This window comes from Cervus canadensis, chromosome 2, assembly GCF_019320065.1.
Source record: "Cervus canadensis isolate Bull #8, Minnesota chromosome 2, ASM1932006v1, whole genome shotgun sequence".
In the NCBI taxonomy this organism is placed as follows: domain Eukaryota; kingdom Metazoa; phylum Chordata; class Mammalia; order Artiodactyla; family Cervidae; genus Cervus; species Cervus canadensis.
In genome coordinates this window covers 93,015,781-93,025,045 of record NC_057387.1, presented here as the reverse complement: position 1 = coordinate 93,025,045, position 9,265 = coordinate 93,015,781, and the positions used below count along the sequence as shown (strand labels likewise).

The 9,265-nt window shown below is 51.9% G+C and overlaps 1 protein-coding gene across 2 annotated transcripts in view; it reads left to right on the top strand.

The window, feature by feature from the left end:
* Window positions 1-1,515: 1,515 nt before the first annotated feature.
* SLC5A9 (solute carrier family 5 member 9) overlaps window positions 1,516-9,265 on the top strand; it is a 28,252-nt gene continuing 20,502 nt past the window's right edge. For both annotated transcript variants that reach the window (XM_043461394.1, XM_043461395.1), the window contains exon 1: window positions 1,516-1,571. The gene's annotated coding sequence lies outside the window, so the exon portion shown is untranslated. The remainder of the gene's footprint in view (window positions 1,572-9,265) is intronic.

The following is a 9,265-nucleotide window of genomic DNA, read 5'->3' as shown; positions in this document are numbered from 1 at the left end:
GCCGTCGGGAGCCCCCAGGTTGCTCAGGGTCTTAGCTCACAGGGGCCCATCAGAGCTGTTGTCACCCTAGCTGGGGACATAGCCAGAAAAAATCCAGAGTGGTCAGTGCTCTGATGGGGTGTGCATGGCCCCCCAACCTGGCCACTAGAAAGGCAGCAAAGAGCAGCCTGAGGAAAGGCGGGGAGGAAGGGAATGATCTGTCAGTCAGCGGACTCCCTGGAGGAGCGAGAAGGTCAAGGGCCATGCAGCCAAGGCCTTAAACACCCACCCTAGTCCCATGTGCCCGAGCCGGAACCCTCTCTGCAGTCTCCTGACAGTGGGAGCTGTCCAGCTTTCACGCTCCAGACCCTGGCCTATCCTGCTGGTGTCTCTCCTCCTTTCTTGATGCCCCCAGCCTAGACCATCTTGGACGCACATACAGTTTTGCACAGACCCTCTGAAACTCCTCTCTCATTTTCGCCGCCTCCACCCCTTGCCGAAGGGGAAGCGGGAAGGGTGCCCAGGTCACTCCAACAACTTTTTGCAAAGCAATTGCCATGGGATTCTAGCTCAGTTCGAATAAAATTTTGGCTGGCTCATGGAGTGTCCTCCAGCCAAAAATGCCATTATTTGAGCCACACCTCCTGCAGGAAAGGGCCAGTCATCTGAGCTCAGTCACGGACCAAAAACGCCAGGGCAAGTGAGGCCTCGGGGTGAGTGTTCAGTGCCAGGGCAGTGGCTGTGGCTGGGGCAGCAGGTGCCCTGAGCTTAGCTGTTGCCATGGTCTCCATGGCATGACTCCCCGGGTGTCCTGACTCACTTTTAGAATTCCAGGGAGGATACTCGGCACCTATTATATTGTCCTCATCCACTGGACCTCAGCCAAAACTGAGACAGAAATTGTCCCATTTCAACATCTCATTGCATACACATTATCTCACTTAATAATCCCAACTCTTTAAGAGGTACCTATTATTGCCTCACTTTGCAGATGCAAAACCTTGGCCTTGGTGGGTTAAATGATTCTCCCGTCACAGGTAAGCTAGTGACCAGCAGAACCGGGACCCATACTCTGACTTCAAGTCTTGGCTCCGCTACTTCAGGGATGCGGGACTCCCCCGGGAGCTCAGCGAACAGCACAAGCATGTGCCAATCACACCTGGGCATGGGCTGTGGCCTCGTGCCAAGACCTTCTTCCATGCTCCAGACAAAGCCCCAGTTACCAAGTGTCAGCCCCACCCCTCTTCTTAAGAAACCTGTTTACCAGGCATGTGGGGACAATGGCAGCCACAGCAGCTAACTCTGAGCGGTAGGCTTCAGATCTGACCCTGGGGGTGGGGAGAGTCCCGAGTCCAGGACAAGGTCTCTTTCTCAAGTTCAACATCGGGAAGTAAGGACAGGCACTGTCCCTCAGAACCCTGGGCCCAGTGGGCTGGAGTGAGATTTCATCACCAGGGGGAGGAGCCAGGCTGGTCCACATCCTGGACCTGAGTTGTCAGAAGCTAGGTCAGAGTCACATCAGACTTGGGAGCTTCTGCCCAGAGCTGAGGCCCAGACACTGATCTCTGGAGGTTCCAGGCTGCGCCGTGCAGGTAGGGGTCTGACAGAGATCATTTAGTGATGAGTGTTTTTACTTCCTTCTTTTTCTTTCCTTTCTCCATCCCTGGATCTCTGTCATCATCTTTCTTAGTCTTACCCCCCTATATAGATGGCAATCCTTTCTTCTTGGAATTAAGTCTCCGGTCTGTCCACATGAGCCCCCATCCTACCTGGGACCTGGGAGTAAGTATGATCTGGACCTGGGCACAGTCCAAATGACTTGGCCCATTGGTGGCTGGGGTTGGAGGCCCCATGAAGAGTTTAGTGCCTCCCCTGGCCTGCACAGATGGCATAATTTTCTCCTCCATCACAGCCCCTCCTCCAGGATTAGGCCTGCTTTCCTCTCTCTGCCCAATGCAGAGCACAGCCACTGCCCCAGGTACCATTGACATTGCATTCTTGGGAATGGTGCCCCCTGGAGTTGTGCGATGGGACAACCCTGACAGAGGGCCTGGCCCGGAGTGTGCTCAGTGAGTGACTGGGATCAGTTAAATGGAATTGCAATTGAGTTTGAATTTAGAGGAGCATGTGAAAAAATAATAGCATCACCAGACCACATCGGCTGAGGGCTAGGACACTGGCAGGAAGGGGGCAGAGGTGGCCAGGGAAAGAAGGGTGGCTGGGGGCTGGGGTGGCAGGAAGGGGGTTGACAGGTCTCTGGAATCAGGACCCAGACCCAGGGGGGCTCCTGTCCCCTCTCAGAGCCCCTAAAGGAAGGGAGAAAATGAAGCAGTTTCCTACCCACCCTGAGAAGGGATAAACCTCATCTCTCTCCCTGCAGACACAGAACTAGGACCAAAGGGTGATGTGTCAGTCAGGCCTGAATTCAGAACCCAAACAAGCCACAGTTACAGGACGTCACCAGTGAACCTCAGCCTCTCACCTATAAAATAGTGATGAGAAAACCAGCTCATTCAGTTAATACAAAACTGTGATTGTATTGGGGTTGTGAGCTACACAAATCTTCCGCTGCTGGTAGATATTAGTCCTTACCTCCTGTTGTTCTGGAAGAGGAAGTTCTCAGCAGGAAGGTTGGCTGCTGAGAGTGGTTTTTCAGGAAGAACTTGCAAGTAGCCAGGGTGGCGCCAGCCAGAAGAATAACACCATGTGCCCTGGTTTCTTCCTGGGCCTGAGAGCACTCCAAGGAGACAGGAATGTCCAGGCAGCAGCATGAAAGGGGTTTCCTTCCACATGGAAAACTCAGCTTCCACAGTGTGGACTGGGCTCTGGGCTCTGAGAGCCCCCTCTGCATCAGTATTTCATTCTCAGGCTCAGGATCTCACCTTTAGAGCTTCACTCCCTCAGTCAAAGGTGTCGTTGGTTAGTCAGTCCCTTTAGGATTCGAACAAACCCAGGGCTGCTTCTCATCCACAGCTCCGTGTTAGGGATAAGTATTTGCAGGTGCGGGGAGCTGAGTGGAAGGTCTGCCAAGGGCTGGGGACCCTGGCATGGAGGTTTCTGGACCTTGGCATCACAGGTGGGGCAGGGACCCCAGGGGAGAGGAAGCCACAAAGGTCTGCATGCTTCCGGCTCAGTAAGAACAGCCCAGACCCTGTGCCCTCCAACCTTTCAACTAGGTGCCCATCTGTGCCTGAACCTTTGTGCCAGCTTCCTCAGCCCCATCCACCCCCATGCTGGCCCCAGAGGGGTTCTCTAAACTGCCAGTCTCAACACCACGTCTCCTCTGGCATCCCCCAGTCCCCCTGTAGACCCTGAGCCAGGTTCACCGCAAGCCCTCCCCTGAAAGCATCACCGCTGTTCACTCTTCTGTGCCTACTGGTCCCTCTGCCTGGAGGCCCTCCCCCTGCCCCTGCCCCCTGCTCCTACCTCCTCGCTCCAACACTGTGTGTTAGACACAGTTTCCACTCTCAGTGCATTGATTCTGCCCATCACTGGGGACACAAATGTGACTGAGATACACAGGTTCCACATCTAAGAGAGACACGCCCTAAACTGACAAGTACAGTCAGGGAGATAAACAGGGGTGGAGACTGGGACTGTGGACATTCCCCAGACTGGGAGTCAGAGAGGACTTCCAAGAAACGATGATGATGGAGGACACAGAACAGACCAAGACCTGGTCGGCATGGCCCTGTTGGGAGTGGCACGTGTTCAGTGCAGGATTGAGGAAGCACATGCTGAGTTCTGAGCCCAGCTCCAGGGGCTCGGGAGAAGGAAGAGCTTCCACATGAGCAGGTAACCAAGGATGAAGGTGCCGTGGGACAAACTGGTCACTATGGCAGAGGATGGCGGGTTAGCAGTGATGAGCTTGAGGATAGAGATGTGCTTGCTCACCATGGGCCCTGTGGATGTTGGAGGCGAGCAGAGGAGCAGAAGGTTGGGAAGGAGCCGGGCAAACCCAAGCACATGGGGATAGGGAGATAGGAGAGGTGAGCAGTCCCACTGGACTGGCATTTTGGGAACAAGCTCATGAGGCTAGTGGGAGTAGCTGGCCCAGGAGTCCAAGCAGAACTCTGGGCTCCAGAACCTTCCATGAGGGCACATCCTGAAGCCTAAGGGAGACCCAGGCTGCAGGTGCCAGCAATAAGGGCAGTGATCTTCCATTTACTGTGAACTACTCTTGGGGCTTCTCTGGTGACGCAGTGGTAAAGAATCCACCTGCCAATGCAGGAGATGCAGGTCTGATCCCTGGGCCAGGAAGATCCCCTGGAGAAGGAACTGGCAGCCTGTTCCAGCATTCTTGCCTGGAAAATCCCACAGACAGATAAGCCTAGAGGGCTACAGTCCATGGGGTTGCAAAAGAGTCGGATATGACTTAGCGACTAAACAACAACAACACATGGGATAAAGAGGATGCAAGAAGTGAGATTCGAAAAGCAACTGTCTCAAGCAACTGATGTGAGCAGCTTGTTCAGCGGGGTGTATTTCTCTCTTCACCCCAAAACTAAGACTCAGGCTGTTCTGTCAGTGTCCTGGTTACATTTAAACCATGACAACACCCCACTGTGACTTTAACTCTGACAGCACAGATATTGTTCAGAAATTATAACCCCCAGCACCATGTCCTATTCCACACTCCTTTCTTCACTTGAAGTTAAGGCTTCTCCCTGCAGTTCCTGCCCTCAGTTGGGCTGGCTGCAGGCTGGCCTGCCTTGGGAAGACAGAGTATCGTTGACTTGCTTTTTTCTCACTCCCCTCATCCTGCTGCTTCCCAGGACCTGCAGTGCCAAAGAGGAGAAATCGGGGCAGGAAGGTTTTGACTTAAAGGCTGTGGCTCAGCTCATGACCTAACAAGTTTTAGTCTGACTCTTCCTTGCGGGTGCTCCCATGGTCCACTTGGGGTTTGCTCAGGTGGAAGAGCCTCCCAGGGCACCCTGCCTCCACACCACATCCCTAGTCCATTCTTCCACGGCTTCCAGGAATCTGGAGCTTCACTGCCCAACTCTTCCAGCTGAAGCCCCAGGCCCCTTCCAGGTGGTCCATTGGACAGGGTCTCGGAGGGTCCCCATGCTGTCTTTTTCATGCATGTGATCCATACCTAGTACACACACATACACAGAAGGAAAACATCCATGCACTCTTTGCTCCACCCCAGGGTACAGGTCAATCCCACACTGATAATTCCTGTCCACCCCGTGTGGAAGCAGCCGGGCAGCCACAGCTTCTTCCTTCTACACGCTTCAGGCTGAGGCAGACTGCAGTGACCCCAGCTGCAGGGACATGCACCAAGCTCTCCAAGTTTCCCTGCCAAAGCCCCTCTATTCAAAATATTGGGGCAATGGGGAAGCAACCTCCAACACCTTTCCCCCTTTTTGTTGGGAAAATATAGCAAAGATACATCCAGAGAAATAGTCACAAAATACTTTTATTTACTCCTTACAGAGACTTTTTGTGATCCACAAGGCTTTAGTGTAGCCGACGAAGCAGAAGTAGACGTTTTTCTGGAATTTCCTTGCTTTTTCTATGATCCAACAGACCTTGGCAGTTTCATCTCTGGTTCCTCTGTCTTTGCTAAACCCAGCATGTACATCTGGAAGTTCTTGGTTCACGTACTGTTGAAGCCTATCTTGGAGAATTTTGAGCATGACCTTACTGGCATGTGACATGAGTGTAATTGTATAAAAGTCTGAACATTCTTTAGTATTGCCGTTCTTTGAGATTGGAATGAAAACTGACCTTTTCCAGTCCTGTGACCACTGCTGAGTTTTATAAATCTGCTGACATATTGAGTGCAACACTTTAACAGCATCATCTTCTAGGATTTTAATTAGCTCAGCTGGAATTCCATCACCTCCACTAGCTTTTTTGGTAGTAATGCTTCCTAAGCCCCATTTGATTTTGCACTCCAGATGTCTGGCTCTAAGTGAGTGACTGCATCATCGTGGTTATCCAGGTCATTAAAACCTTTTTTGTATAGTTCTTCTGTGTATTTTTGCCACCTCTTCTTAATCTCTTCTGCTTCTGTAGGTCCTTACTGTTTCTGTCCTTTATCGTGCCCATTCTGGCATGAAATATTCCCTTGATATCTCCAGTTTTCTCAACGAGATCTCTACTCTCTTTCCTATCCTACTGTTTTCCTCTATTTCTTTGCATTGTTCTTTGAAGAAGGCCTTCTCATCTCTCCTTGCTGTTCTCAGGAATTTAGCGTTAAGTTGGGTGTATCTTTCCCTTTCTTGTTTGCCTTGCACTTCTTTTCTCAGCTCTTTGTAAAGTCTCCTCATGGGAATACCAGACCACCTTACCTGCCTCCTGAGAAACCTGTTCTCAGGCCAGGAAGCAACAGCTAGAACCAGATGTGGAGCAACTGACAGGTTCCAAATTGGGAAAGGAGTACGACAAGACTGTATATAGTCATCCTACTTATTTAACTTACATGCAGAGTATATCAAGTGAAATGCCAGGTTGGATGAAACACAAAATAGAGTCAAGACTGCCAGGAGAAATAGCAACAACCTCCGATATCCAGATGACACCACTCTAATGGCAGAAAGTGAAGGGGAACTAAAAACTCTCTTGATGAGGATGAGAGAGAAGAGTGAAAAAGCTGGCTTAAAACTCAAGATTCAAAAAACTAAGATTGTGGCACCCAGTACCATCATTTCATGGCAAGTAGGAGGGAGAAACACAGAAGCAGTGACAGATTTTATTTTCTTGGGCTCCAAAATCACTGTGGATGGTGACTGCAGCCATGAAATTAAAAGATGCTTGCTCCTTGGAAGAAAAGCTGTGACAAACCTAGACAGCATATTAAAAACAGAGACATCACTTTGCCAATAAAGGTCTGTATAGTCAGAACCATGGCTTCTCCAGTAGTCATGTATGGATGAGAGGTGGACCCTTAAGAAGGCTTAGTGCTTAAGAATTGATGCTTTTGAATTGCAGTACTGGAGAAGACTCTTGAGAGTCCCTTGGACTGCAAGAAGATCAAATCAGTCAATCCTAAAGGAAATCAGTCCTGAATATTCATTGGAAGGACTGATGCGGAAGCTGAAGCTCCAATCTTTTGGCCACCTGATGTGAAGAGACAACTCATTAGAAAAGACCCTGCTGCTGAGAAAGATTGAAGACAAAAGGAGAAAGGAGTGGCAGAGGATGAGATGGTTAGATAGCATCGACAACTCAATGGACATGAATCTGAGCAAATTCTGAGAGATAGTGAAGGACAGGTCATCAACAGGCATTTGAATCCTCAGCTGCCTTCCAAGAGTGCCTTGGTGAGGGTTGATTTGCCCTACTTTCTAGGTCTGTTTGCCCCAGCTGGGCCTGCACTTTGTGCTTTGCCTGGTTTTAATGATGACTAGTGCACTGTCTGGCCATAAGTAGCAATTCTCCCAGCTATTCCTGTGCAGCCCTGCCTGCCTCAGGCAGTTTCTCTCCTGCTAAATTGTTGTTTCCAACAGGCTGTGAGCAGAAACATAAATGTCAAAGCACAATTGCCAGACCCGAGTTGGGGCTTCAGGGTTCAGTGATACGGCAAAGGCTTGAGGTTTGAGCAGAGGCTTTATGATATCTATTCTGGTGGTTTCACAGCCTTTTGCATCCCCAGCCCTCCACCCTCCACACTCTCTAGGCTCTGAATCTCCAAGTTGCCTGATGACCAACAGATAGTTCACAGGAGTGGCTGAAGTCAGCCCAAACCAATTCATTTGGAGTTAGGAACTCCGGGAGATACTGAAGGACAGGGAAGCCTGGCATGCTGTAGTCCATGGGGTTGCAAGAGTCGGTCACAATCTGGCGACTGAACAACAACAAAAATGTCCAGCGGGTTGCAGCTCAGCCTCAGGCATCTGTGAAGGGTGGCTGGCGGACTAGAACCCAGAGGGCCAGGGTGGGCCCCCTGGGTGGTGGGCCTAGGAGGAAGTGACTCAGGCCATCTCCCCACTATACTCCTCTTCTCTGGAGTGATCAGTCTGGATTCCTCACCGTGGCTGAGGAGCCTGAGCTCAGACATCTCCCTCCCTCCCTGATTAACACAACCATGTGGCCAGCCTCGTAGCCTCCACACAGCTCACCCCCAGACAACCTGGGGCCCAGAGAACTTGGCTTCATCTCTAAATATGAGCAGGGAGGACCCTTCTTCTGTAAAGACTTGGAGTTACCTCTCTACCTTTCTGGCATCAGATACTAATGGGCGCTGGCCCCCAGAGCCGCGCCCACAGCTGAGTCCACTCCAGCCTCTCTCCCAATGCAGTGGCCTGTCCCTGAGCTCAGCAAGGCCTATGCCTGATGTTCTGAGCCAGGGGTCCAAGGAGCTAGGAGGAGAGGTGTCCCAGGAGCTATGTTTCACTTCCCTTTCTCCAAAAGGGGAGGGAAGAGGGCCTGGCCCTCTACATCTGGCCTGGAATCCTCATAGGGTGCGGGGTTGGGTGTGGCTGGCAGTGAACAGGGCCCCCTGCTCCTCTGGCCTGGACCCCTGACTCCTGAGTGTGCAACCAAATGCAGAGCAGATGTTCCCAAGACTGAAATGTCCCAAATTCAGCAACTTTCAAAGGGCAGTATGGGCACACTCGTGTGCCTGATGCCCGGGTCCCTTGGGGGTTCCTGTTCATTTCTTGGTGTGGCCCCCACGCCCCGCCCAAGAGCGGGCAATCACTCAGGGTTTGCCGAGGCTCTCAGGAGCGCATCTCAAACTCAGTAGCAATGTGAGGGCTCCCTGAGGTGGACACCAGGCTCAGAGTCACTGAGCAGCCTGCCCACGGTCAGCCTGCTCTTGGAGACATGCAGCTGGAACTTAAAAGCAGGCTGCGCAGGTCTCAGGCCTGGCCTGACCCCCGTCCCCTGACTCCATGTCTCAGGGCACCTGCATCTCTCCCTGGACCTGGGGGTCCCTCTGTCCTGTCCAGGAGCACGCCTTTGTCACAGCACAGGGCAGGAGTGTAGATGCAGCAGGTGTGAATCCTAGCCTTGCTCTGTAGCTTGGAGGAAACCATGTCTCTGCCCAGGCCTGTTTCCTACATCCTGAAAAAAGGAAAATGACACCTGGGTGTGTTGGAGGTGGGAGCACGTGACACGGTAGACCCTTTGCAAGGGTCACAGCGGACCCCCTTCTCCCTGCGTCTCTTCCTCTGGGCATAAGGAATGTGCATGGATCTGACCATTAAGACACCCCAACTCCAGGCCCAGCTTCGCCTTTATTTCCGGGGTCCCTTTCCCTTCCTGGGCCTCTGTTCCCTGTCCACACAAGCATGACCTTGAACATCTTGATTCTGAAGTCTCTCCCCAACCC